General features: G+C 40.5%; 2 pseudogenes; one reads left to right on the top strand and one right to left on the bottom strand.

Annotated features, from left to right (window-relative positions):
- Window positions 1-1,660: 1,660 nt before the first annotated feature.
- LOC134970437 (5S ribosomal RNA) lies at window positions 1,661-1,779 on the bottom strand (annotated as a pseudogene).
- Window positions 1,780-6,687: 4,908 nt separating this feature from the next.
- Window positions 6,688-6,806, top strand: LOC134970497 (5S ribosomal RNA; annotated as a pseudogene).
- Window positions 6,807-24,373: the final 17,567 nt, after the last annotated feature.

Here is a 24,373-nt window from a genome sequence, read left to right as displayed (position 1 = left end):
AAATAGTTCAATACTGCATAAGTACCCATGCCAAACAAATATCAAGTCGTCAATATAACAATGATAAAATTTGATATGGTTGGACTCAAAAAATGTGCCATAGAGGAACTTCTACTCCCATCTCCCCATTAGCAAATTGGCATAAGATGGGGCAAATTTAGTCCCCATTGCTGTGCCTTGTTTCTGTAGGAAGAATTCGTAATTAAATTCAAAGTAGTTGTGTTGTAAAATAAAAAGGATACTCTTAACGATGAAAGAGACTTCTGCCTGTTGTTTCTCTGTATCTTGTTCCAGTATGGTCTGAACAGCGTCTACTCCTCTATTATGGAGAATGGAGGAATAAAGTGCTTGCACATCCACCGTAAACCAGTAATACTCTGGAGACCACATGAAATCCCTAAGTGTTGAAAGTAACCCTGTTGAATCTTTAAGGTATGATTTTAGATTATTTACATATGGTTGCAACTTAAGATCAATAAAATGGGACAAACCCGAGGTCAAAGAGTTTAATCCAGATATTATTGGTCTTCCTGGTGGACAATTCTTATATTTGTGCACTTTCAGGAGTTGATAAAATGTAGCAATCTGTGGATGCATTATAAACAGATAATTATACTCTTCCTGGCCAATAAGATTATTTCTTTTTGCTTCATTAAGAAGACTATAAAGTTTTTCCAAATACAGATAGGTTGGGTCATTGCATAGTCTTATATAAGTGTCTTCATCATTAAGAATCCTGGACTAACAGGGAGATTTGGTTTGGTTCCGCACAGGAGATTAATTATTGTAATGAGGATTTTAGGTTTGTACAAAAATTGTAGAAAAACTGTTCAGAAATAACCAACAATAGTGAGCTTAAAGATCCTTGAAGAAGGTATCTAACAATTATTTTAGGTTGGTGGTGCTCCCAGAGTCAGTAATAATAGAGCAAAAGGAAGAAAAAAAGAAAGACTCTGTGTTGGGGCACACTTAGAAAATTGTAATAAATTTATTAAAACTTAACTTTTAATTAAATAACACATAAAAGTGAAAAGATTGATACAGGAGAATGTTCAAATGCACAAAATATACATATAATGTTAACAAAAATATACAGCAAGAGATTTGAGTGTAAGTAATATGCAGATAGATTCAAACAATCCACATGAGAAAAAAGTGGATAATGTGCTGTTAAGGGTCAAACTTAATTGACAAACTCACTAAATAGGAATCAGGATAAACCTGATACGAGATTAGGAGCACCTGTGGGGAAAAATATATAGAAAAACAACAAATTTGTGCCTAAGTTGATCAAAAAAAAAAAATATTAAAGGTACAGGTAAAAGACCTATAGGTATAATCGCAATAATGATAATGGTAGGTAAATACCGATCTAAATGTCTCATAAATATAGATAAATGGCACAAAAGTATAATTCATAATTGAGATGTCAAATGACTAATGGTAATCTCCTGGGAGAGTATTTGTTTGCTGAAAAAGTGGAACCTAATAAGAGGGGAGCGTTTATAAGAATTTTGATGCCAAAAGGCATTGATAAATAAATAAAAATGCAAAAACAATTATTTGTGAATTAAAGGTTAGCAGAGAATTAAACAAGATGTGGAATTGGAAGATTTAGAAGTTGCTCTAACACTTCTGCAGTTTGTGGTCAAAGGTCACATCATTACTGCCCCTGATATTCCCAAGAGGTCACCCTACTGGGTACTAATCAGGCTTGTCAACACTTAGCTTCCAAGATCGGATGAGATTGGGCGTTGCTGCTGAAATATAGCAGTAAAAGGAACACTAGGACACAAATGAGAGAGTGTAACAAATGATGAGCAACATAGGGTACTTCTGCTGTCCAGTTTCTAGCGCAGATTCTCTGTTACTGCGAGCATTGCAGAGAGTGGTCTCGCATCTGGATGAGAGGGTACTGAGATATGTGTAAGGTAAGTAAAGAATAGGGAGGGGACCCCGCCTTCTGCTGTCCACTGTCTTATAAATTTAGAGCGGACAGTGGATGAGAGAGGTAGGTTAGGCTCACCTATTGAAAAGAAAAAGGGTTGATGGTGATATAGTATAATCACAAAAGGTCAGAAGTTGACAGGCTATTATGCTAAGTCAAAAAGACCATGAAGTTAATAAGTGAATAAAAAAAGGAAAAACAAACTCAGACTGCATGGTGATAGCTATGAGTTCCCAAATAGGTGCAGGGTCCTGTTATGCAGGAAAAATGCTAAGAAAACATATGCATTTTATGGGGAAAAAACAAAACAAAACAAAAACCAAAAAATATTTTTAGAGCAGATTTGCAATTAGGAATCAAGTTTGCAAACAAAGAAAAAACAGTGTTGGTTATATATCAATATTAAATAACATGATAATAGGAGTCCCAGTGGGCACATACAATACCAGGAGATACCAATGAAGTGATCTGAACTAAGGAAAGTTCAGCATCACCGAGCACAGACGGACCGTTTCACCAGGGTGGCTTGTTCACTGTGTCAGGGCATTAGGGAAGGCTGCCGTATTTAAGATAAAGGGGGGAGGAGACAGAGGAGGCTTGACGTCATTCTGGATACAGATTGGTTGGAGACCGGAAGTCCATAGTGACATCATCTCCGTTTTGAAAGGATTATACTGATAAATAAATAATTCTAATAACTGACGCCTGTTCTTACACATAGAGTGTGAAGTCATATAGAGGTGACTGCCATAGGATTAGATCGTTCAAATGGTCTGCATAAGATGATCGCGCGATCACGTCTGACCGGAAGTGTAGTCTTTAGCCGGAAGTCACGTGGTCGCGTGTGTTCGGGAATTCACGTCTGGCCCGGAGTGACGTCATTCCGGAAGTCGTGTCTTCGATTACACTGTGTATCCTAGGTTGCTAGGTAACTGTTGTTAGGTGACCAGGTACGCGGAAAAGTTCCTATCAAGGCTGATAGCGATGTGATACGTTCGTGCAGGTTAATAGATTAACTGATTGCCATAGTATATATAGATGCAGCGGATCCTCAGGGCTTAAATCAATTAAGAGTCACTGAAAAAATGAACAGAAATATTAAAACTCCAGGAAGCAGAATATAAAGGGAAATGGGAAAACACTAATTAATTAAGGTTTTGGTGACTGATGTTTAAACAATAACAAAAAGATGAATCTGAGAAAACTATAAAATCTGAGAAAAGGGGGACATAAGTATGGTTAACGGAATAATAATAAGTAGGTATAATTATAAGTATAGCAAAGGACTGCAGCAAATGTATAGTATATATAGATGCATCGGATCCTCAGGGCTTAAATCAATTAAGAGTCACTGAAAAAATGAACAGGAATATTAAAGCTCCAGGAAGCAGAATATAAAGGGAAATGGGAAAAACACTAATTAATTAAGGTTTTGGTGATTAATGTTAAACAATAACAAAAGATGAATCTGAGAAGACGATAAAATCTGAGAAAAGGGGGACATAAGTATGGTTAACGGAATAATAATAAGTAGGTATAATTATAAGTATAGCAAAGGACTGCAGCAAATGCGGCTTTAAGGTGGGGAATCGTCAAATATTGTTATGATAAAATAAATTTAAACAGCCTGCCATAATTGGGCTGTGGGGTTAATGTATAGGTTCCCCAAACGTGAGAGTAAAATTAGTTGTGGGGGGGTTCAATGAAAAATAAATTTAGAAAGTAGGAGATAATGGTGACATGTTGGAAATGCGGAAAATAAGGTGTGGAAGTGAAAGTGATATGGATTGGTGGGGTCCTAGGGGGCTGTGTGAAAAAGGGAAAGAGGGAGTGATGGGTAAGTGTATGTGGTAAAGGAGAGTGTTGATAAGTAATGAAGGATACTAGTGATGATGGCTAGGTGTGAGAAACAGGGGGCGGGGAAGTAAGGGGGGAGAGGGGGTTGGGGGAAAAAAAAATTAATTTGGAAAGGGTGAAAAGGGGTTAAATGTTATGGAAGAATGAAAAAGTGATAAGTGATGTGTGTGTTGATTAGTGAATAAGGTGTGTAGGAAATTTTAAAGAAAAGCCGCATAGTTTATGTATTCATTCATGCCTTTAGGTGCTAGGCAATCCAGTTTGAAAGTCCATTCAGATTCATGTCTCAGTAGCTCTTTCATGAGGTCACCACCACGTATTCCCAAGCTGATTTTCTCTAATCCAAAGGCTTTCAAGTCATTCGGGTTACTCCCGTGGTGGTAATGGAAGTGCCGTGCGACAGAGGTCAATTTGTTATGTTTTGAGAGATCAATTGAGGCGTTCCTCACAGATCCAACATGTTCTAGGATGCGTTGTTTGAGGGCTCTTGTAGTAATGCCCACATATTTCATGTCGCAACTGCAGTGGATGCAGTACACAACACCAATAGCATTGCAGTTGATAAATTGTTCAATGGTGAGTAAGTTATCATAACGGTCCCGTATGGTGGACATTTTGGTCATATGTGAACATGCTTTGCAATTTCCGCAGGGAAAGGAACCTTTGAGAGTAGTATTTTTCTTTGGATTCTTCATGAAGTGGCTACTGGTCAGTCTGTCCTTGAGATTTCTGGACCGTCTCCAGCTCATGGATACCTTCTGTCCTATAGTCTTGGAAAGATCCTCATCCAAGTGTAGAATTGACCAATGTTTGTCAATGGATTCTTTAATCATCTTCCACTCCTTACAAAAGGTTCACACAAATCTTAGGGTGTTATCTTGTTCAGATGGATTGGCAAATTTCTTGTTAGGGAAAATCAGGGTGTCCCTTGAGATTTGATTAGTATGCCATCTAGCTCTTTTGATAGAGCGATGGCTGTAGCCTCGTTCTAGTAATCTTGAGGTGAGTTCGTTACTCTTCAGACTGAAGGTATTGAGATCTGAGCAGTTCCTTTTAAGGCGCAAAAACTCCCCTTTGGGGATATTTGTGATGGTGGGTGGAAAATGTGAACTAGTTTGATGAAGAAGACTATTGGTGGCTGTGGTTTTGCGATACAGTTCAGTTTGTATGAGACCATCCGAGGCTTTGTATATATTGAGATCCAAAAAAGATACTTGATTGGTGCTGATATGATGTGTGAGCTTGAGGTTGATGTTATTACAGTTTAATGCTTCAATGAAAGATAATAGTAGTTTCTCATCGCCTTCCCAGATCAGGATGATATCATCGATGTAGCGCCACCAAGCTACAATGTGTCGAGTAAATTTGTCATTGTCAGGATGCATAACAATTTATCTTTCCCACCAGCCTAAATAAAGGTTGGCGTAAGTGGGGGCACAGGCGGCGCCCATCGCTGTGCCCCGGGTCTGAAGGAAAAAATGGTCGTTGAAGGTAAAGTAGTTACGAGTTAGTACGAATTCCAGAAGTTCAATCAGAAATTTGTGAAAATCGCTGTCATCGGCCATATCAAGGAAATACTGCACTGCTCGTAGGCCCACCTGATGATTGATGCTGGTGTATAAGGATTCAACATCGAGGGTAACCAAAAGGTGGTTAGCATCCAATTTGATGTCATGTAATTTTTGAAGTACATCAGTGGTGTCCCTCAAATATGAGGGAAGGTTGAGCACATGTTGTCGCTGGTGTACGTCCAGAAAGACGCTAGGTTTTACAAGTAAACCCCCTTGCCCAGATACTACTATGGCAATCAGTTAATCTATTAACCTGCACGAACGTATCACATCGCTATCAGCCTTGATAGGAACTTTTCCGCGTACCTGGTCACCTAACAACAGTTACCTAGCAACCTAGGATACACAGTGTAATCGAAGACACGACTTCCGGATTGACGTCACTCCGGGCCAGACGTGAATTCCCGAACACACGCGACCACGTGACTTCCGGCTAAAGACGACACTTCCGGTCAGACGTGATCGCGGGTTCATCTTATGCAGACCATTTGAACGATCTAATCCTATGGCAGTCACCTCTATATGACTTCACACTCTATGTGTAAGAACAGGCGTCAGTTATTAGAATTATTTATTTATCAGTATAATCCTTTCAAAACGGAGATGATGTCACTATGGACTTCCGGTCTCCAACCAATCTGTATCCAGAATGACGTCAAGCCTCCTCTGTCTCCTCCCCCCTTTATCTTAAATACGGCAGCCTTCCCTAATGCCCTGACACAGTGAACAAGCCACCCTGGTGAAACGGTCCGTCTGTGCTCGGTGATGCTGAACTTTCCTTAGTTCAGATCACTTCATTGGTATCTCCTGGTATTGTATGTGCCCACTGGGACTCCTATTATCATGTTATTTAATATTGATATATAACCAACACTGTTTTTTCTTTGTTTGCAAACTTGATTCCTAATTGCAAATCTGCTCTAAAAATATTTTTTGGTTTTTGCTTTGTTTTGTTTTTTTCCCATAAAATGCATATGTTTTCTTAGCATTTTTCCTGCATAACAGGACCCTGCACCTATTTGGGAACTCATAGCTATCACCATGCAGTCTGAGTTTGTTTTTCCTTTTTTTATTCACTTATTAACTTCATGGTCTTTTTGACTTAGCATAATAGCCTGTCAACTTCTGACCTTTTGTGATTATACTATTCTTTACTTACCTTACTCATATCTCAGTACCCTCTCATCCAGATGCGAGACCACTCTCTGCAATGCTCGCAGTAACAGAGAATCTGCGCTAGAAACTGGACAGCAGAAGTACCCTATGTTGCTCATCATTTGTTACAATCTCTCATTTGTGTCCTAGTGTTCCTTTTACTGCCATATTTCAGCAGCAATGCCCAATCTCATCCGATCTTGGAAGCTAAGCGTTGACAAGCCTGATTAGTACCCAGTAGGGTGACCTCTTGGGAGTATCAGGTGCAGTAATGATGTGACCTTTGACCACAAACAGCAGAAGTGTTAGAACAACTTCTAAATCTTCCAATTCCACATCTTGTTTAATTCTCTGCTAACCTTTAATTCACAAATAATTGTTTTTGCATTTTTATTTATTTATCAATGCCTTTTGGCATCAAAATTCTTATAAACGCTCTCCTCTTATTAGGATCCACTTTTTCAGCAAACAAAGACTCATTAAGATTCCTTAAAGCTTCTGCAAGATATGTTTCCATATCTTGTAATACTACAGCTCCACCCTTATCTGCTGATTTTATAATCAACTTATCATTCTTTTTTAATTGTGAAATGGCTCATTTCTCTGAATCGTTAAGATTGGCATTTTGAAATTTCGGTTTGATTTTTATCTTTCTAAAATCCTATCTCACTATATTATAAAAAATATCCAGGTGGCTTCCTTTGGATTCCACTGGGTAGAATTTTGAGGGTGCAGAAACCAAGGGTCTTCTCTTCTGTACCGACTGAGAATCCAGAATAGTTTTTTTTTTAAATGACGTTGGACCGTTAAGTTCTAATATATTTATTCAGATCTATAAAAAGGTCGAATTTATTCACCCGATTTTCCGGGGCGAATTTTAGTCCCTTGTTCAGAACTGATCTTTGTTGGGTGGATAATACCATCTGCGCATTGTTAATGATCCCTGTTTGGTATTCTCTTGGGGATGAAACAATGCCCTCTTTTTTTGCGGGGAGTTTTATCCCCCCTTTCTTTCCTCTCCTCCTGAACGATAACCTCATTTGATTTCTTGTGGGGAATCCAGACGGGTATGGAGTTCCTCACTCCATTGTGAATGTGGGAGGGGGAATTTTTTCCTTTCCTCAATAGAAATGGGTATGAAATACATTTGGTGATGGAGACCTCAAAACCTCGTACTGATTATGGTACGAGGGTACTCTCTTTCTAAAACCTGTGTTCGAATTTTATATGCCCCTTTGAGGTTTCTTTGAAATCTTATTCCTATCTCCATAAGATATATAATGTGGAGAATAATGGAAGGAACTTCTGGTTTTATAACTAACTTGTTTCCAACCTGCCTTATTATCTCTTTAGCAATCTCTCGGTTGTCTATATGTATCCTTAATTTCCTCATTAAAATTATTCTTATGGATCCTATTTCTTACTGGAGACTCATTGTCATTCCAATTATGTACTTTGCCATTCACATAATATTTTTGTCACTGATAAATTTGTGTTGTTTTCTGTTCACAATATAATTTTCCAGACTATCCAACTTATACTGGAGGTCATTAACATCCTTTTTGAATTCCTCACTAGTCTCAAACTTAGCCATAAATGTTTCTAGTTTACTCAACTCCTCTTCTAATTTAACCATTTCCTTCTTACATTCTGTGATTATTAAACCAACAAGCTTGGCTGAACAAGCATCTAGGGAAACATTCCAATCGCACATAAATATTTCATTTTGTGCTTTTGTAAACAATAGGGACGGTTTTGGAATTTCATTGACTATTAGTGACCCAAATCTTACAGGGGATATGACGTAGTAAGTTTTTGGCACACCTATAGTCGTAATCAATAACCATTTGATTGGTATTCTAACATACAGTAGAACCATTTGATTGTCTATTAGTTTAAAGTAAATAATTATACACTAAAATTTTTACATTATACTAATGAGTTTTAAATACAAATAAAACTAAATTAATATAAATTTATTAGATGCACTCTTGTGTGAAGTCATATATTTGAATTTAAAATTATGCATATACACCAAAGCATTTCATTATTAATATGTAATCTATTAAAAAGCTATACATGTATAAAATGCACTATTTATATCATAACATTGGTTGCACTTTATTTATCACTATCAGCATTGAAATATGTTTGGTAGTTCTATAGGAGATTAAATATTAAATATTATTTGTGACACACTAAAACTAAATTCTAATGAATAGAATACGTCAGGTGGAACACAGAATGCGTTCCACTGAGGTGCTGAATCCAGAAGTAACAGTGGGAAGTGTCTGGACGCAATGAGCGTCTGGTGGAATACAGTGTGCGTTCCACCAGGACGCAAGACCCGGAAGTCCCACTTGTGGGAGTGCGGACTTGGGCTTCATTCATCTAAGGCCACACAGGTGTTGGTGGAACGCAGATATGCGTTCCACCTACTCAGTCTCCCGGAAGTCCGGTACCAGCCGGGACCCCACAATCATTTTTGGGCACATTTCACGCTTGGAACTTAAGTAAAACGAAGTGTAAATAAGGCATTAAACACCATTTTTACTAAGTACATTTAGGGAAGGCTCCTTTTATTATGGAGATAGAAATCACCAGGTAATAGCTTTATTGGTGTAATCACCCACATTTCACAGGTAGGAAATGATGTCATAGTCCTTGAACTATAAATATCTGGCAAGGGCAGTATGCTTTCACTTGCACTGCAGACACTGAAGTGTTAGGATCACTGCGGGTACACACTGCTATATGTAAGTATATACTAATTTGGAAATTCCTGAACTAAGTCCCTATTGTCTTGAAGGTTGTATTTTATTATATTTTTGGTTCTATCTAAAAAAATTAAAATCTTCAAATTATTGTTATCTAATAATCAATCACTGTTGTTAAGAGATTGATTGTTTATGTAAACAGTCTAGGTTGAAAATGGTTCATTCTAATAACGCTGTATGGAGAGAAAAAGTTGATTATGTATATCTAATCATATTTTTATATGGATATATATGTGTCTAATGGGAGTAACCATTACATATAGGTGCCTCCTGATCCCTTGAGATGTGTCTGACCAGTGGTTATAAATAGAGACTACTATTTTTCCCTTTGTAAAAATAACTACAACATTGGGGTATGTACAAAGTTTAAGATAAAATCTTCCTTGTAAAAAATTTATTATTTGGGGAATAAAAATAAATTATTGGAGTTTTGTGACATATTAATCTCTATATTTAGATTATATACCACACAAATCTAATCGGCCAGTGAAGCTATTTTGTCTTCTCCGTCACCATTGGTATTTACTAATACTAAAATTGTCTCAATGTAATCTGGTTGTTCCTATAAATACACCTTGTTTATAATGTGAAAATTAATATACATTCTATATTTTATGTTGGATGTTAGAAATAAACATCAGAATTTTACTAATCAAAGACTGTTTTGGGTGTCTACATTCCTTTGGTGAGAGGGTATCTTTTAGGAAAAATACCCGGCTGAGCACAATCAAGCATCTGATCCAAAAGATATCAGAATATCCAGCCCAGGCTGGGATTTTAATCAAGTCCGATTGAAATACGGCTGAAAGCATTTGGATATCTGCATTTCTAATTTTACATGGACTCTATTACGGACAATTGTTTTTTACGTTCTAGCGCCCTCTGGGTTACAGTGCTTTCTTGTCTACATTTTTGCCGTTCCCACTAACAGGGGTTGTACCGTGAGGTGCTGCTCTTTGAAGCGCGTGATAAGGTTTTATATATATATATATATATATATATACTCCTCAAACTGATCCGGCACTCTCCTCTCCTCTCCCACTGGGTCCTGGCTCCGGTGCCCTCCTCAGGGAATGGGTACCCTTCTATAACCTCCTCAAACAGGCGGCACTCAGAGGCTGTATCAATGGTGAAAACTTCCAGTGCTTTATTTCAACGTTTTGGGGGTCAAGCCCCCGTCTTCAGGAAAACACACTGTCTACAACGTTGTAGTGTGTTTTCCTGAAGACGGGGGCTTGACCCCCGAAACGTTGAAATAAAGCACTGGAAGTTTTCACCATTGATACAGCCTCTGAGTGCCACCTTTTTGAGGAGGTTTTATATATATATATATATATATATATATATATATATATTGCAGCAGGAATCACACTCATATCCAGATAACAGGAGGGTGCCAGATCTAGAGATAAACAGGCAAAAATGTCTTCAGCAGCATTGCAGCTAGACATTTTCCAGAAAAAAGTGTATCCGGATGATAGATAGAGAGATAGAGAGATAGATAAAGTCTAGTTAGACAGTCAATAGATAGACACCATATGTTAGACAGACATTTGGTCAAAAGGTCGACCTGCAGATGATCGACACAAAAAGGCATACACAGGGGTTTAAAACATTTTTTTACATGTTTTTGGACTTTTTCATACCATCTCTATCCCTGACTGCATAGAGTTCACTATAAACCTTGAGGCGAGCACAGCGAGCCACCGAATCCGAAGGACAGCAAGTGAAACAAGCCCCGCAAGGGGATGCCTTTCTACTGTTGGTGTCTATCATTTTATGTCGACCTTTTGACCCTGTCTACCTTTTGACCCTGTCAAACTTTTGTACTGTCTTCTTTTTTAATGTCTACCTTTTGACCCTGTCGACCTTTTTACCCTGTCGAGCTTTTGATTGTCTAAAATGTGGTGTCTATCTATTGACTGTCTAACTAGACACTGTCTATCTATTATACCACACTCAGGAAAAAGTGCTCAAGTTACAGTAGCATATTAGTATACTTTACATGCATCCGTCTACAGCACAGTACAACATGGGAGACACACCTCCATAATTCCCGTCGCTGTTTCGGTGCCAAAGATTGTGTAACACTAATGGTAACTTAGAGCAAATAAATATATGCAGAGCAATTATCTCACCTGTGGGTATGTACTCCACCTACCCTCGCAATAACAAGATCTCCTGCCATCCTCCATAGTGCCAATGCAGCACCGGCGCCGTGGTGGAAGTCACATCAGATGCCAGAACTGATAGTCGCAGCTTGTTGCAGGGGATTGTATTTTATATATATATATATATATATATATATATTTATATATCCACTTGTGGTCCGGCTCTCCATGTACGAATATTGCCGGGTGCCCTCACACAATCTGTAGTTATACTCTCTCCAAGTGTGGCACTCCTGAGCACATACACCATGACACTCATAGGCTGGTATGATTATGTTTCAGTGCCACCTTTATTAACTTGGCACTTCCATCCATCCCGCTTCCAGTCATGAGTGCCCCAGTGCCTGGAGAAGACATCAGCGCTGACTAATTTACATAACAGCCTCTCTACAAAAAAATAACTTTACATCAAAACACTTACACGAGACAAACACTTGATACCATCAATAAAATACACTTACCTTGACAAACAATATATACATATATACCAAACCCCAAAAAATAGAACATCAGAGAGTTACTGGAGGTACATATGCTCAATATAATTTGCTGTAAAGTATACACAAGAATTATATTGACAACCCCTTTATCACCTAAGGGGCAAGTCTGACAACTTCTACCTACAGTATAGCTACACCAGCTTACTTCACAGTACAATATTTCAATAGAATAAATTTACACCCTTCAAAGTTATAGGAACCGGACCATGTTACAAGGGGCTATGAAACCCGTACCAATATAACGCCTCACCTCACAAAAATATCTTAATGTGGACAGGCTATGTTTGGTCACGGCAAAATGCCTGGCCACCGGTTGTTCACTGGTCTCTGAGGCCAGCGCTAGGTGAATGGCATACTGACGCTGAGCCATACAAACTTTAAACTGGCAATCTGTTTTGCCTACATACAGTACATTTTAGCACAGGGGCATGTTAAATTATAGACTACAAATTGACTAGTACAAGTCAAAAAGTGACGGATGAAAAATGTAGCTCCTGAGTAAGGATGAAAAAAAACTGAACCAGTCTGTAAAAAGCCACATGTAGTACAACTGGGGCATTTTGAAGCACCTTTTATGTCATTGTCCCAAAAACAATTTAGGTTTACCAAGGTTGGTAATATCAGTGCGGACTACATAGTCCTTAATGTTCTTCCCCCTGCGATAACAGGACATTAACAGGGTCTCTTGTAGAGGTAAATCCTTGTCGGAAGACAACACTGGCCACAGTCGCTTAGCCTTCCGATTAATGGACACAATCATATGATTATATTTGTTAACCCAAATGTGACGTTTCTTGTTTTTAGATTTAACCTCTAACAATTGCTGTTGTGGGACAGACAAAGCTTTATTTTTCTGTATATCAATATTAGAAACACAGTAACCTCTCTCAATAAACTTCAGATACATAGCATCAACCATCCTCTCTATTACTACATATTCTAAGAGCCCTTAGAAACTGTGAATAAAGAAGCGCATCCTTTAAAGGATGGGGATGTGCACTTGAGGCCAGCAATAGGTTATTTCTATCAGTCGGTTTACAAAATAAAGAAGACTGAAATTGACTACCTGTTATAACAATTGTAACGTCCAAAATATTCACCGCTTTACTATCCATAGAAAACGTGAATTTTACGGGACTGTCAGTGGCATTGTGATCATTAATCAATTGACTAAATGTACTTTCAGTGCCCCTCCAGACTATGAAAAAACCATCTATATATCTATAGAACGCTCTGATGTTATTAGCAACCGATGAGTTTGAAAATAGATGTCCTGCTCAATCCCAAACATGAAGGTGTTGGCATACAATGGGGCCACATTGGACCCCATCGCACACCCTGATAACTAGAGGTAAAAATCCCTGTCATGATAAAAATAATTTCTGATAACGACAAGTTCCAATAATGCTAAGGAAAATTGTAACTCTGGCCCATTGTAATGAACATTATTTGTCTACAAAAATTTGGTTGTCCCCATTCCCGAAGGCTTGTTCACATCACTGCACAACTCACGCTGAGTTGTGCAGTGATGTGAACAAGCCTTCGGGAGAAATGCGTTATCCGCACCAAATTATGTTGCTAATGATGTGAAGTCCATGGACCAATTAGCTTTCCATGCTCCTTTTCTCCTCCGGGCAGACTCGGGTACAGGTAAAAAAATTCTTTCAAGCCAGCTCTCATCCCATGATTGTGGAGGGATGCTCTGCAATGTCTAATGATACCAGGGTGTCACAGCCGCTCTAACAGGGAAAGCAGTATGGCTAATCTGTCTTCCTTCCGACCTGGTTGATTCCATGTCTGCCGCTCACTCATCCATCGTCCGCTGACTCCACATATGCAACGGAGCTCATGACGGTGTGACAGCAGAAGTGGGCAGCAATAGGATCGGTGGGCCAGCTTTTCAAATAAACCTCCTTTTTTCCATTTTCTAAATTCAAAGGTGTTCAGTGTATATACTAGTCTGATTACAATATGCAAAATATTAACGACGAATGTATGACACAGATTTAATACACAGATTTAATAGACTGATTTCAGGTATTGGTTATTAATACTATTAGGTTATCCATTTCTATGATCATGCACCAATAATAGTGAACGGCTTAAGATTGTTCTCATTTACAGCGACTGGGAGGGAGAGTGCAATTATTAGTGTAGCTGATTCTGTTGCCATCTATAAAAAGGGTTTGTTATTCTGATACAAATTGATTCACAGTGTCAGGAATTACCAACATATGGAAGAAAAATATATAATGCTTACTTTGTATCTTGATACATTTTCCTCAAAGAACCTGCATCATGGTATTTATACAATTATCTTTGTACTAGAGACCGAGGTGCTTTTTTTAGAATCAAGGAGGGGCTAATTTCTAAGTGTTCCAGTAAAAAGATACATACACTTATCATCATTGTCCTATAAGGGTTGGAAATATTTTCCTAAATCTGGACGCTTATAATTTTAATAAGATGTTAGTGGCTGAGTTATGCTTACGCATTTCAAGTTATGTCCGTGGTTTATTGAACTAATCAATTTAGACTAGCTATATTGTGACATGCATTTAAAGTGCTTGTAATATTGGATACAAATTTTGTATTGTAATTGATTCATGTGTGTATATATGGTTTGTCTATTTTTGATTTTGATTTTGACAAGCGCCACTGTAGTAGCTCCCGAATCCGCCGCCGCCGGGCAGGAAGTTCATGCGTTCCACCCGGCCGGAAGGAGGCTGGTTACCAACTGGCCAAACCGGGAAAAGTGTGCATGCCACCAGGCCGGAAGTGTCACTACATGCGTTCCACTCTAGCTACAATTCAGGACCCCAATCGCCTGGAATAACCATCGGGTTCAACTTCAAGGGGTTAACGTCCTACCAAGAAAAGGATTGTTAAGTAGCTAGAGTGGAACGCGGCGGATTATGGAGCTACTACAGCGGCGCTTGTCTGACACTGGCCCCGCTGTGGTGCGGGTGTGACAGCATCAGTAAAATATGTGTGTGTATTGATTGTTAGGTGCTCTGGGCCCTTGTTCTAGAAATGTGACTTGGAGGGAGGCTTGTTTGGTGATGCACCCATGAGTTCCGGGTACTTCCAGTCAGGGGGATTTAAAAGGCATCCAGCAGCTGATGGCAGGTATACAGCCCAGGAGAGATGGACTGCATCAGGAGTCCTGTAAGTAAGCACTGGCTCTGATACTCCTTACAGCTTTACATTATTTAATATTTAGTGATGGGTATTTTATGTCTGCATAGATTGAGGTAATCGGCTATATGCTACCTGAATGCCCTGGTTGCTGTATCTAAGTATATGCTGTCTGATTAACAGGTATGTCCTATGAGAGCTACTGAAGCAGTGGCTTGATATGGCTTGGCTGAGGGGTCCTGTCTGTAATATTTGGATAATTATATATTGCCATCTTAAGTATATGTCACTATCTGAACATGTGACACTGTCTATATATTGACGTCTCCAATGGCTACCTTTCCTTTGTCCTTCCCTGTATGTTATGGTTGGACTAATTGATATCAGGTGAGTTGGACTTTGTAAGAGGTGATGACATGGTGATTCATATGGTGAAGGTGGTGTTTTGTTAGACTCATATGATAACTTCACTAACGATGCCATTTGGAATTATTTGGTACTGGTTTTTGATAGGGATGTCTTCTCACTAGCTTTTTTTCACTCTCTATATATTTCTTGTTTTTTGCCATATGGCCTGGGAGGCGGAGTATTTAAATATTCATTTTTGTTTTTTGTTCTACACATATTACATGCCTATAATATCTGTTATACACATTACTATGATGTATTGCCGGTCTTGAAAAAGGTTAGTCATCAAACCGAAACGTTGACACCAAGGCTTTTCTGACGACAGCAATAAACCTTTGATCTTAGAAAACTATGGACTGATCTTTGTCTTCACGAGAGTGCACCCTCCACCTTGTTGAACTGTTGCTATTTCAAGTGGACCCAATTGGGGTCTATTGGGAGCACCTGCCATATTGGAACTGTTGAGATGAGAGTGCGGGATCTGCTTGGATATATATATATATATATAAGTGCCCCCCAAACAGTCTTCTTTTCTCATTTTCCTACTATTGGTAATAATCTGACTCAGGGGAGCAACACCAATCCTCATTAATGCATAAGTAATTTACATGATTATTCATGAAAAAAAAGAGGCATTTGGTCATTTTTTGAAGTTTAACCTCCTTTCATATATGAAACCATATTTACCCTCTTGGTAAAATTTTTGGGAAGGAGGGGTCTTGTGCGGAATATCTCACAATTTGTTTCTGCTGGTTTAAAGCTTACCTGCCACACTTATGGCTTTTAAAAGGTAAGGCAGTCACCAACACAACTTCACACATTTGCTTACCTGGTTTAAAGCTCACCTGCCAACTGACTTCTGACTTTCAAAGTGAGACAGTCACCAACACACCTAAACAGCAGCTGACCCAGGTTAAAGGTAAATGAGCTTAGGGGTGCATAAGAGAGAGATATGATCATAAATGAGCCAATGAAAAATTAACCCTATTATACACATATGGGAATCCACTGCACTTGCCATTCCCTGGAGAGGGGAGCACTCACGTAGTCCCCACCTAGGGTTACCGCCTCATCCCTTTAATTCTGGACAAATATTAATTACACAGGTTCTGTGGCTGTTTGACTTCAAGGCTCCATTTCACCTGTTTTTAATCAGCTACAGAACCTGTGTAATTAATATGTGTCCAGAATTAAAGGGATGAGGTGGTAACCCTATCCACACCCTTAGGTTGGGGTGCAGTGAGCTGTGACCACCTAACTAAAATATACATATACAAAAAACCATGCACTCTCCTTAGCAGTTTCATTCACCTTAATGCTTTAATATAGAACTAGATAAACAATGGGGTTTTGGTTTATGAATTGTACAATGCATGTAAGCTTGCAGTCCACTACACGGGACCCCATTTCACTGCAAGTCCTACTCTATCACATAAACTTTCACATGGATTTTTTTAGAGACATGGCAGTTGCAGCTTCATAGGAAAAAATGCAGTTCCAAGTTCAAAAACAGAAAAAAATATACAGTACTGTTCAAAAAAGTTTTAGGCAGATGTGCAAAGTACAAATGCTTTCAAAAATAAATTTGTCCATTGTTTATTTTTAGAAGTTAACAAAATGAAAAGTGAATAAACAGAATAGAAATTTAAATCAAATAAATATTTGGTGTGACCATCCTTTGCCTTCAAAACAGCATAAATTCTTCTAGGTACACTTGTGCACTGTTTTTGAAGTAACTCAGCAGGGAGGTCATTCCAAACATCTTGGAGAATTAACCACAGATTTTATGTGGATGTCGGGTTGCTCAAGCTCAAATCCTTCTGTCTCTTCATGTAATCTCAGACAGATTTGATGATGTTGAGATCAGGGAATAAATTTGGAGCCAATCAGATGCCTCCCTGATGATATTGCATGATGGATAAGTACCTGCCTGTATTTCTTGCATTGAGTACACCATTAATGCTGACCAAATCCCCAACTACATTTGCTGAAGTGCAGCCCCAAACTTGCAAGGAACCTCCACCATGCTTCACTGTTGCCTGCAGATACTCATTATTGTACCACTCTCCTGTACTTTGGTGAATAAACTGCCTTCTGTTACAGCCAAATAGTTCACATTTTGACTTATCAGTCCAGAGCACCTGCTGCCATTGTTCTGCACCCCAGGTCCTTTGTTTTCATGAATAGCTGATTTGCTTGGCTTTGTTTCCACATTGACAATATGGCTTTTGGTTGCAAATCTTCCATGAACACCACTTCTGCCCAGACTTCTCTGAACAGTAGATGGGTGTACCTGAGTCCCACTGGTTTCTGACAGTTCTGAGCTTTTGGCACTGCTGGACATCTTCCGATATTCAATGGAAGCAAGCATGATGTGTCTTTCATCTGATGCAATAAGTTTCTTTGGCCAAACACTGCAACTATGGTCCTCAACGTTGTCAGTTACTTTGTGCTTCAATGATGAGAATTACATTTCAGTTGGTACTCCAAACGTTGTAGTGTAGAATGAAACATAATGCATTAGTTCCAAATTTATACACTGCATGTTCAGGACCACTAAAGTTTTGGTGGCAGACTACAGTGCAAAATACATTAACATTTATAGTGAGACAACTTAATCAAAAGTCTGTGAACTAAGAATTACAATTGAAGCAATTTTTATTCTATGATACACAGTACATATTAGAGATAATGTCAACAATTATGCATAATAATATTCCTACCTCAGAGTGTCCTTCATTTGGCTGGATGTTGTGTTTTTTCTTTACAATGGCAAGGATCCTGTGATCATCAACCACTGTTGTCTTCCATGGATCTCTGAGCCTTTTTGTGTTGCCAGGCTCTTCAGTGCAGAAAAATAGGATTGTAATTACCTACCGGTAAATCCTTTTCTCGTAGTCCGTAGAGGATGCTGGGGTCCATTTTAGTACCATGGGGTATAGATGGTTCCGCAGGAGTCTTCGGTACCTTAAGACTTTTTAGCAGTGTGAACTGGCTCCTCACTCTATGCCCCTCCTCCAGACCCCAGTATAGGAACTGTGCCCGAGGAGATGGACAACTTCGAGAGAAGAATTTACATTAAACTAGTGGCAAGATTCACACCAGCTCACACCATACAAAACATGCCGCCTAACATGGTTTTCAACATAACCCATGATAACGTGAATGCATAACGCAACAGCTGTGAACATCTTACCACATGAGAACCTGTGTAAAAAGATAAAATGTAATTCTGCAGGAAAAATGAGCACTGGGCGGGCGCCCAGCATCCTCTACGGACTACGAGAAAAGGATTTACCGGTAGATAATTAAAATCCTATCTTCTCTTATGTCCTAGAGGATGCTGGGGTTCATTTTAGTGCCATGGGGATGTACCAAAGCTCCCAGTAAGGGCGGGAAAGTGCTAATGTTCCTGTAGAACTGACTGACCAAACTGAAGGTCATCAGCAGCCAAGGTGTCAAACCTGTAAAACTTAGCAAACGTGGTTGCCCCTGACCAAGTAGCTGCTCGGCAAATCTGCAATGCCGAGACACCCCGGGCAGCCGCCCAGGAAGAACACACTTTCCTTGTAGAGTGGGCCTTTACCGAACTCGGTAATGCCAATCCTGCCGTGGAATAAGCGTGCTGAATGGTACTTCTGATCCAATGCACAATAGTCTGCTTAGAAGCAGGACCCCCAATCTTGTCGGGGTCATAGAGGACAAACAAAGATTTTGTTTTCCTTATCCGAGCCGTTCTTGCAACATAAGTCCTCAACGCTCTGACGACATCCAAGGACTTTGAAACGGCTGAGGTGTTGGAAGCCACTGGCACCACCACAGGTTGGTTGATATGGAAATAAGACTCAACCTTTGGAAGAAAATGCTGACACGTCCGCAGTTCAGCTCTATGTTCATGAAAAATCAAATAAGGACTCTTGTGTGACAGAGCCCCTAATTCAGACACTCATCTGCCTGAGGCCAAGGCCAACAGCATGACCACTTTCCAAGTGAGAAACTTCAACTCTACCTCTTGTAGAGGCTCAAACCAGTCCGATTTAAGAAACTGCAATACCACATTAAGATCCCATGGCGCCGCAGGAGGCACAAAGGGAGGTTGGATGCGCAGAACCCCCTTCACGAATGTCTGGACTTCAGGAAGGGAAGCCAACTGTTTCTGAAAGAAAATGGACAAGGCCAAAATTTGGACCTTGATAGACCCTAATCTCAAGCCAGCATCCACACCCGCCTGTAGAAATAGGAGAAGATGTCATAATTTAAACTCCACCGCAGGAGACTTCTTGGATTCACACCAAGATACATATTTTCTCCAAATACGATGGTAATGTTTGGACGTTACCCCTTTCCTGGCCAGAATAAGTGTGGCAATGACTTCATTGGGAATACCCTTACGGGCTAGGATCTGGCGCTCAACAGCCATGCCGTCAAACGCAGCCGCGGTAAGTCTTGATAAACAAACGGCCCCTGCTGAAGCAGGTCCTCGCGACGGGGATAAGGCTGAGGATCTTCCAGTAACAACTCCTGAAGAACTGGATACCAAGCCCTCCTTGGCCAGTCTGGAGTAATGAGAATTGCTCGAACCCTTGTTCTTCTGATGATCTTGAGAACTTTTGGTATTAGAGGAAGTGGAGGGAACAGATACACGGACTCAAACACCCACTGGGTCACCAGTGCATCCATTGCTATTGCTTGTGGGTCTCTCGACCTGGAACAATATTTCTGAAGCTTCTTGTTGAGACATGATGCCATCATATCTACTTGAGGAATGCCCCAATGATCTGCTACCTCTGCAAAGACTTCTGGGTGGAGGCCACATTCTCCTGGATGGAGATCATGTCTGCTGAGGAAGTCTGCTTCCCAGTTGTCCACTCCCGGAATGAAAATTGACGACAGAGTTTTGCATGTCTTTCTGCCCAGAGGAGTATTTTTGTCACCTCTGCCATTGCCGCTCTGTTTTTTTGTTCCGCCCTGGTGGTTTATGTAAGCTGCTGCCGTTACATTTTCTGACTGGATCTGTATGGGACGATCTTGAAGAAGGTGTGCCGCTTGATGAAGGCTGTTGTACACAGCTCTCAATTCCAGAATGTTTATGTGAAGGAGTACTTCTTGACTTGAGCATCATCCTTGGAAGCTTTCCCCTTGTGTGACTGCTCTCCAACCTCGGAGGCTTGCATCTGTGGTCACCAGGATCCAAGTCTGAATCCCGAACCTGCGTCCCTCCAGGAGGTGAGAACTTTTAAGCCACCACAAGAGTGAAATTCTGGCTTTTGTTGACAGGATTATCCTCCGGTGCATGTGTAGGTGCGATCCGGACCACTTGTCCAGTAGGTCCCATTAGAACACCCTGGCGTGGAATCGGCCAAATTGTAGAGCCTCGTAGGCCACTACCATCTTCCTTAGCAGGCGGATGCACTGATGAATCAATATGCATGCTGGTTTTAAAACTTGTTTGACCATCCTCTGGATCTCCAGAGCCTTTTCCACCAGTAGGAATACTTTCTGTGCTTCCGTGTCCAGTATCATTCCCAGAAATGATAACCTCATTGTGGGTTCCAATTGTGATTTTGGAAGGTTTATGATTCAACCGTGCTGTTAAAGCACTATAAGGGAAAGTGCAATGTTCTGCACTAGTTTCTCCCTGGATCTCGCTTTTATGAGGAGGTTGTCCAAGTATTGGATGACTTTGATTCCTTTCTTGTGAAGAAGAACCATCATCTCCGCCATCACCTTGGTGAATATTCTCGGAGATGTGGAGAGCCCGAAAGGCAATGTTTGGAACTGGTAGTAGCAGTCCTGAACCGCAAACCTCAGGTATGCCTGATGCTGCGGGTAGATGGGAACATGTAAATAAGCATCTTTGATGTCCATCAATACCAGAAAATTCCTTTTTCTCCAAGCTGGAGATCACCACTCTCAGAGATTACATTTTGAATTTGAACCTTTTCAAATAAAGGTTCAGAGTCTTTAGGTTTAAAATCGGTCTGACCGAGCCATCCGGTTTCGGCACTACAAACAGGCTTGAATAAAACCCTTTTTCCTGTTGTGACACAGGAACTAAGGAAATTATGTTGTCTTGACATACAGATGTAGCCACCTTTATCTTGACTGGCTGAGGCGTTTGTCCCGATCGAGCATACGCAGCGTCCCGGGGTGTAGGGAGGCGCGCCTAGTCACAGAGAGGCGTACCTAATCCCACGGAGAGCGTTTGGCGTTACCTTTACATGTAATACCTGTGATCATCCACCAGATGTCGCTTTTTACAATCACCACTGCGCATGCGTGTGGTCTCCCGTAAAATACAATACTGAAATATATAATTAGGACTACTTTACTAAGGCGTCTCATTACACTGCATACAGTAAATACTTTTTACGCTGCATTATTTAATACAGTAAATACTCATTATGCTGCGTTATTTAATACAGTATATACGGTACAGATGCAAATAGTACAGCATACAGTATATGATCCATCTACAGTACTTTATGAATATGTGAGCATCCAAGTCCCGCAGACAAAACAACATAAAACCAGTAGTGTATACTGTCGCAAATGGACATGTTAGAAGTTCACTATTGCCTCTTGAGATTAGGAATTTTGTACAGTGTGTTAGCGTCCTAATCCCATAGCCATTACAGCATAATCAAACCCAATGGATTTATTCATCTGTCTGCGGCGAAGTGGTGAAGTGTTCCGCTTCCTATACTCATAGTCCCGGGTTCGATTCCTAAAGTACAAATGCATGTTAGTTTTTTTCAGACACCTTATTATTATTTTTATTCACATAAACCAGGGCAAAGCTGCAGGAGCGGTTTTACTGTTGAGGTTCTATGCTCCGTACAGTACACATACAATTCTGTAGCAGGGTAGACTCAATAGAAATGGCTACCACCTATGACTCCTTGCCCCATGGAGGCCCTAGGCAACAGAGCAAATAGCAGTCCAGATTTTGCAGGCTATGGGGCAATGCTGAAGGATCGTCACAATCCCCTAGCTAAAAAACACAGGGGCGATAGGAATAAGTGAGGTCTATGCACATTGCGGTACACCGGACTCGATCGCATAGCACACTGGCAAAATGGCCACTGCCCCTGAACCCCCACCATGTGGCAGGCAGCGCTCGGATATGGAGTGAGAGATGGTATAAGTTTTGCAGGCTACGGTGCAATGCTGAAGGAGCGTCACGAACCCCTAGCCAAAATACACAGGGGCGATAGAGATAAGTGAGGTCTATGCACATTACGTTACACCGGGCTCGATCGCATAGCAAACTGACAAAACACAAGTTTTACATAAAGCAGGGCAAAGCTGCAGGAGAGTTTCTACTGTCAAGGTTCTATGCACTGTACGGTACACATACAATTCTATAGCAGGGCAAACTCAATTGAAATGGCTACCGCCTGTGACTCCTAGCTACATGGAGGCACTCGGCTATGGAGCAAGTAACAGCACAGATTTTGCAGGCTACGGGGCAATGCTGAAGGAGCGTCAGAATTCCCTAGCTAAAATACACAGGGGTGATAGGGATAAGTGAGGTCTTTGCACATAACGATACACCGTAAAGTTCCCCATGGTTTTGATTATGCCTTTTCTTTGAACAAGGTATTTTCCACTGCCACGCCCTACCCCCATCCCACTTTCCCTTTCCCCCCTGGGAGCCTGCAAAGTACATGCAGTAGACAGGGAGGGAGTTCTGATCAGGTTACAAGACATGTGCAACAGTATACTACTGTATGTAGGAAAATCCCCCGCCCACTCTGATTTATGTGAAACCTGTGTGCACCCTTCCATTGAATGTATAACAAAGAAAAAAATAATAATAAAGTGAATGTTACAGGAGCACATTAAAAAAAAGGTTGGCACTTCCTTCCCATTGGTGTTGGTTTATGCCTTAGGGGACTCGGACGCTAATACTTGTATTTCAAGAGCACGGTATTTTCCACCGCCTCTCCATACCCCCATCGCCCTTCCCCCCTGGGAGCCTGCACAGGTCATGCAGTGGACAGGGAGGGAGTTCAGGTTAGGTACAATACACAAATGCCGACGATCTACAGTACTGTGTTACTCAGTTAGTTGCGTCGGAATACACTAATTTATACTCATTACCGCTGTGTATTTGTATATAGCGGAATGAATCGCTGCTGCAGATTTACTTTGATTTATGTGAAACCTGTGTGCACCCTTTCATTGAATGTATAACAAAGAAAAAATAATAATAAAGTGAATGTCATGGGAACATATAAAAAAAAAGGTTGGCACTTTGGGACTCTCAGCGTGGGAGGTGTGAGCCTTCATCGCTAGGTTGGTATGGAAGGGGAGACAATTAGCTACTGGAGGGTACCAACCCCAAGTTTCTGTGACCCCCACAAGGCTCATGGCAAGCGTCGGAACCCATGATGGGTCTGAATTAACGGGCCCATTATAGTCAATGGGAAAATGGGTCCACTTTGCGTACTAATATCTCTGGTTCTGGGTGTCCCAGAGACTCACGACTGGTACCATACAAAAGAGGAGACTCTTGGCTTTCGGGGCATACCAACCACTAGTTTATGTGACACTGGAAAGGGAAACGGGAAGCAACCGTATTTCAGGTCCCCTCCAGTTGTCTGCCTAGCTTGCACAGGATGCAGGGTTTCTGGCTAGATAGGAAATACTGTACAGAAATGCTAAGCATGGTAATTTGACATCCAGGAACATAGGGAGGAGTTTTTATCTCTCTCCATTATACTTAGAAAAATTACACTTGCCACTGTACGTTACAAGCTGTTCGTGCTAATTAGTACACTAGTATAACATACTGTACAGAGATACTAAGGACAGTGATTTGGCATCCACGAACTTAGGGAGG

Source organism: Pseudophryne corroboree, chromosome 11 (assembly GCF_028390025.1).
Source record: "Pseudophryne corroboree isolate aPseCor3 chromosome 11, aPseCor3.hap2, whole genome shotgun sequence".
NCBI classification, from domain to species: Eukaryota; Metazoa; Chordata; class Amphibia; order Anura; family Myobatrachidae; genus Pseudophryne; species Pseudophryne corroboree.
Note: the sequence above shows the minus strand (reverse complement) of the source record. Positions and strands in the feature narration are given on the sequence as shown.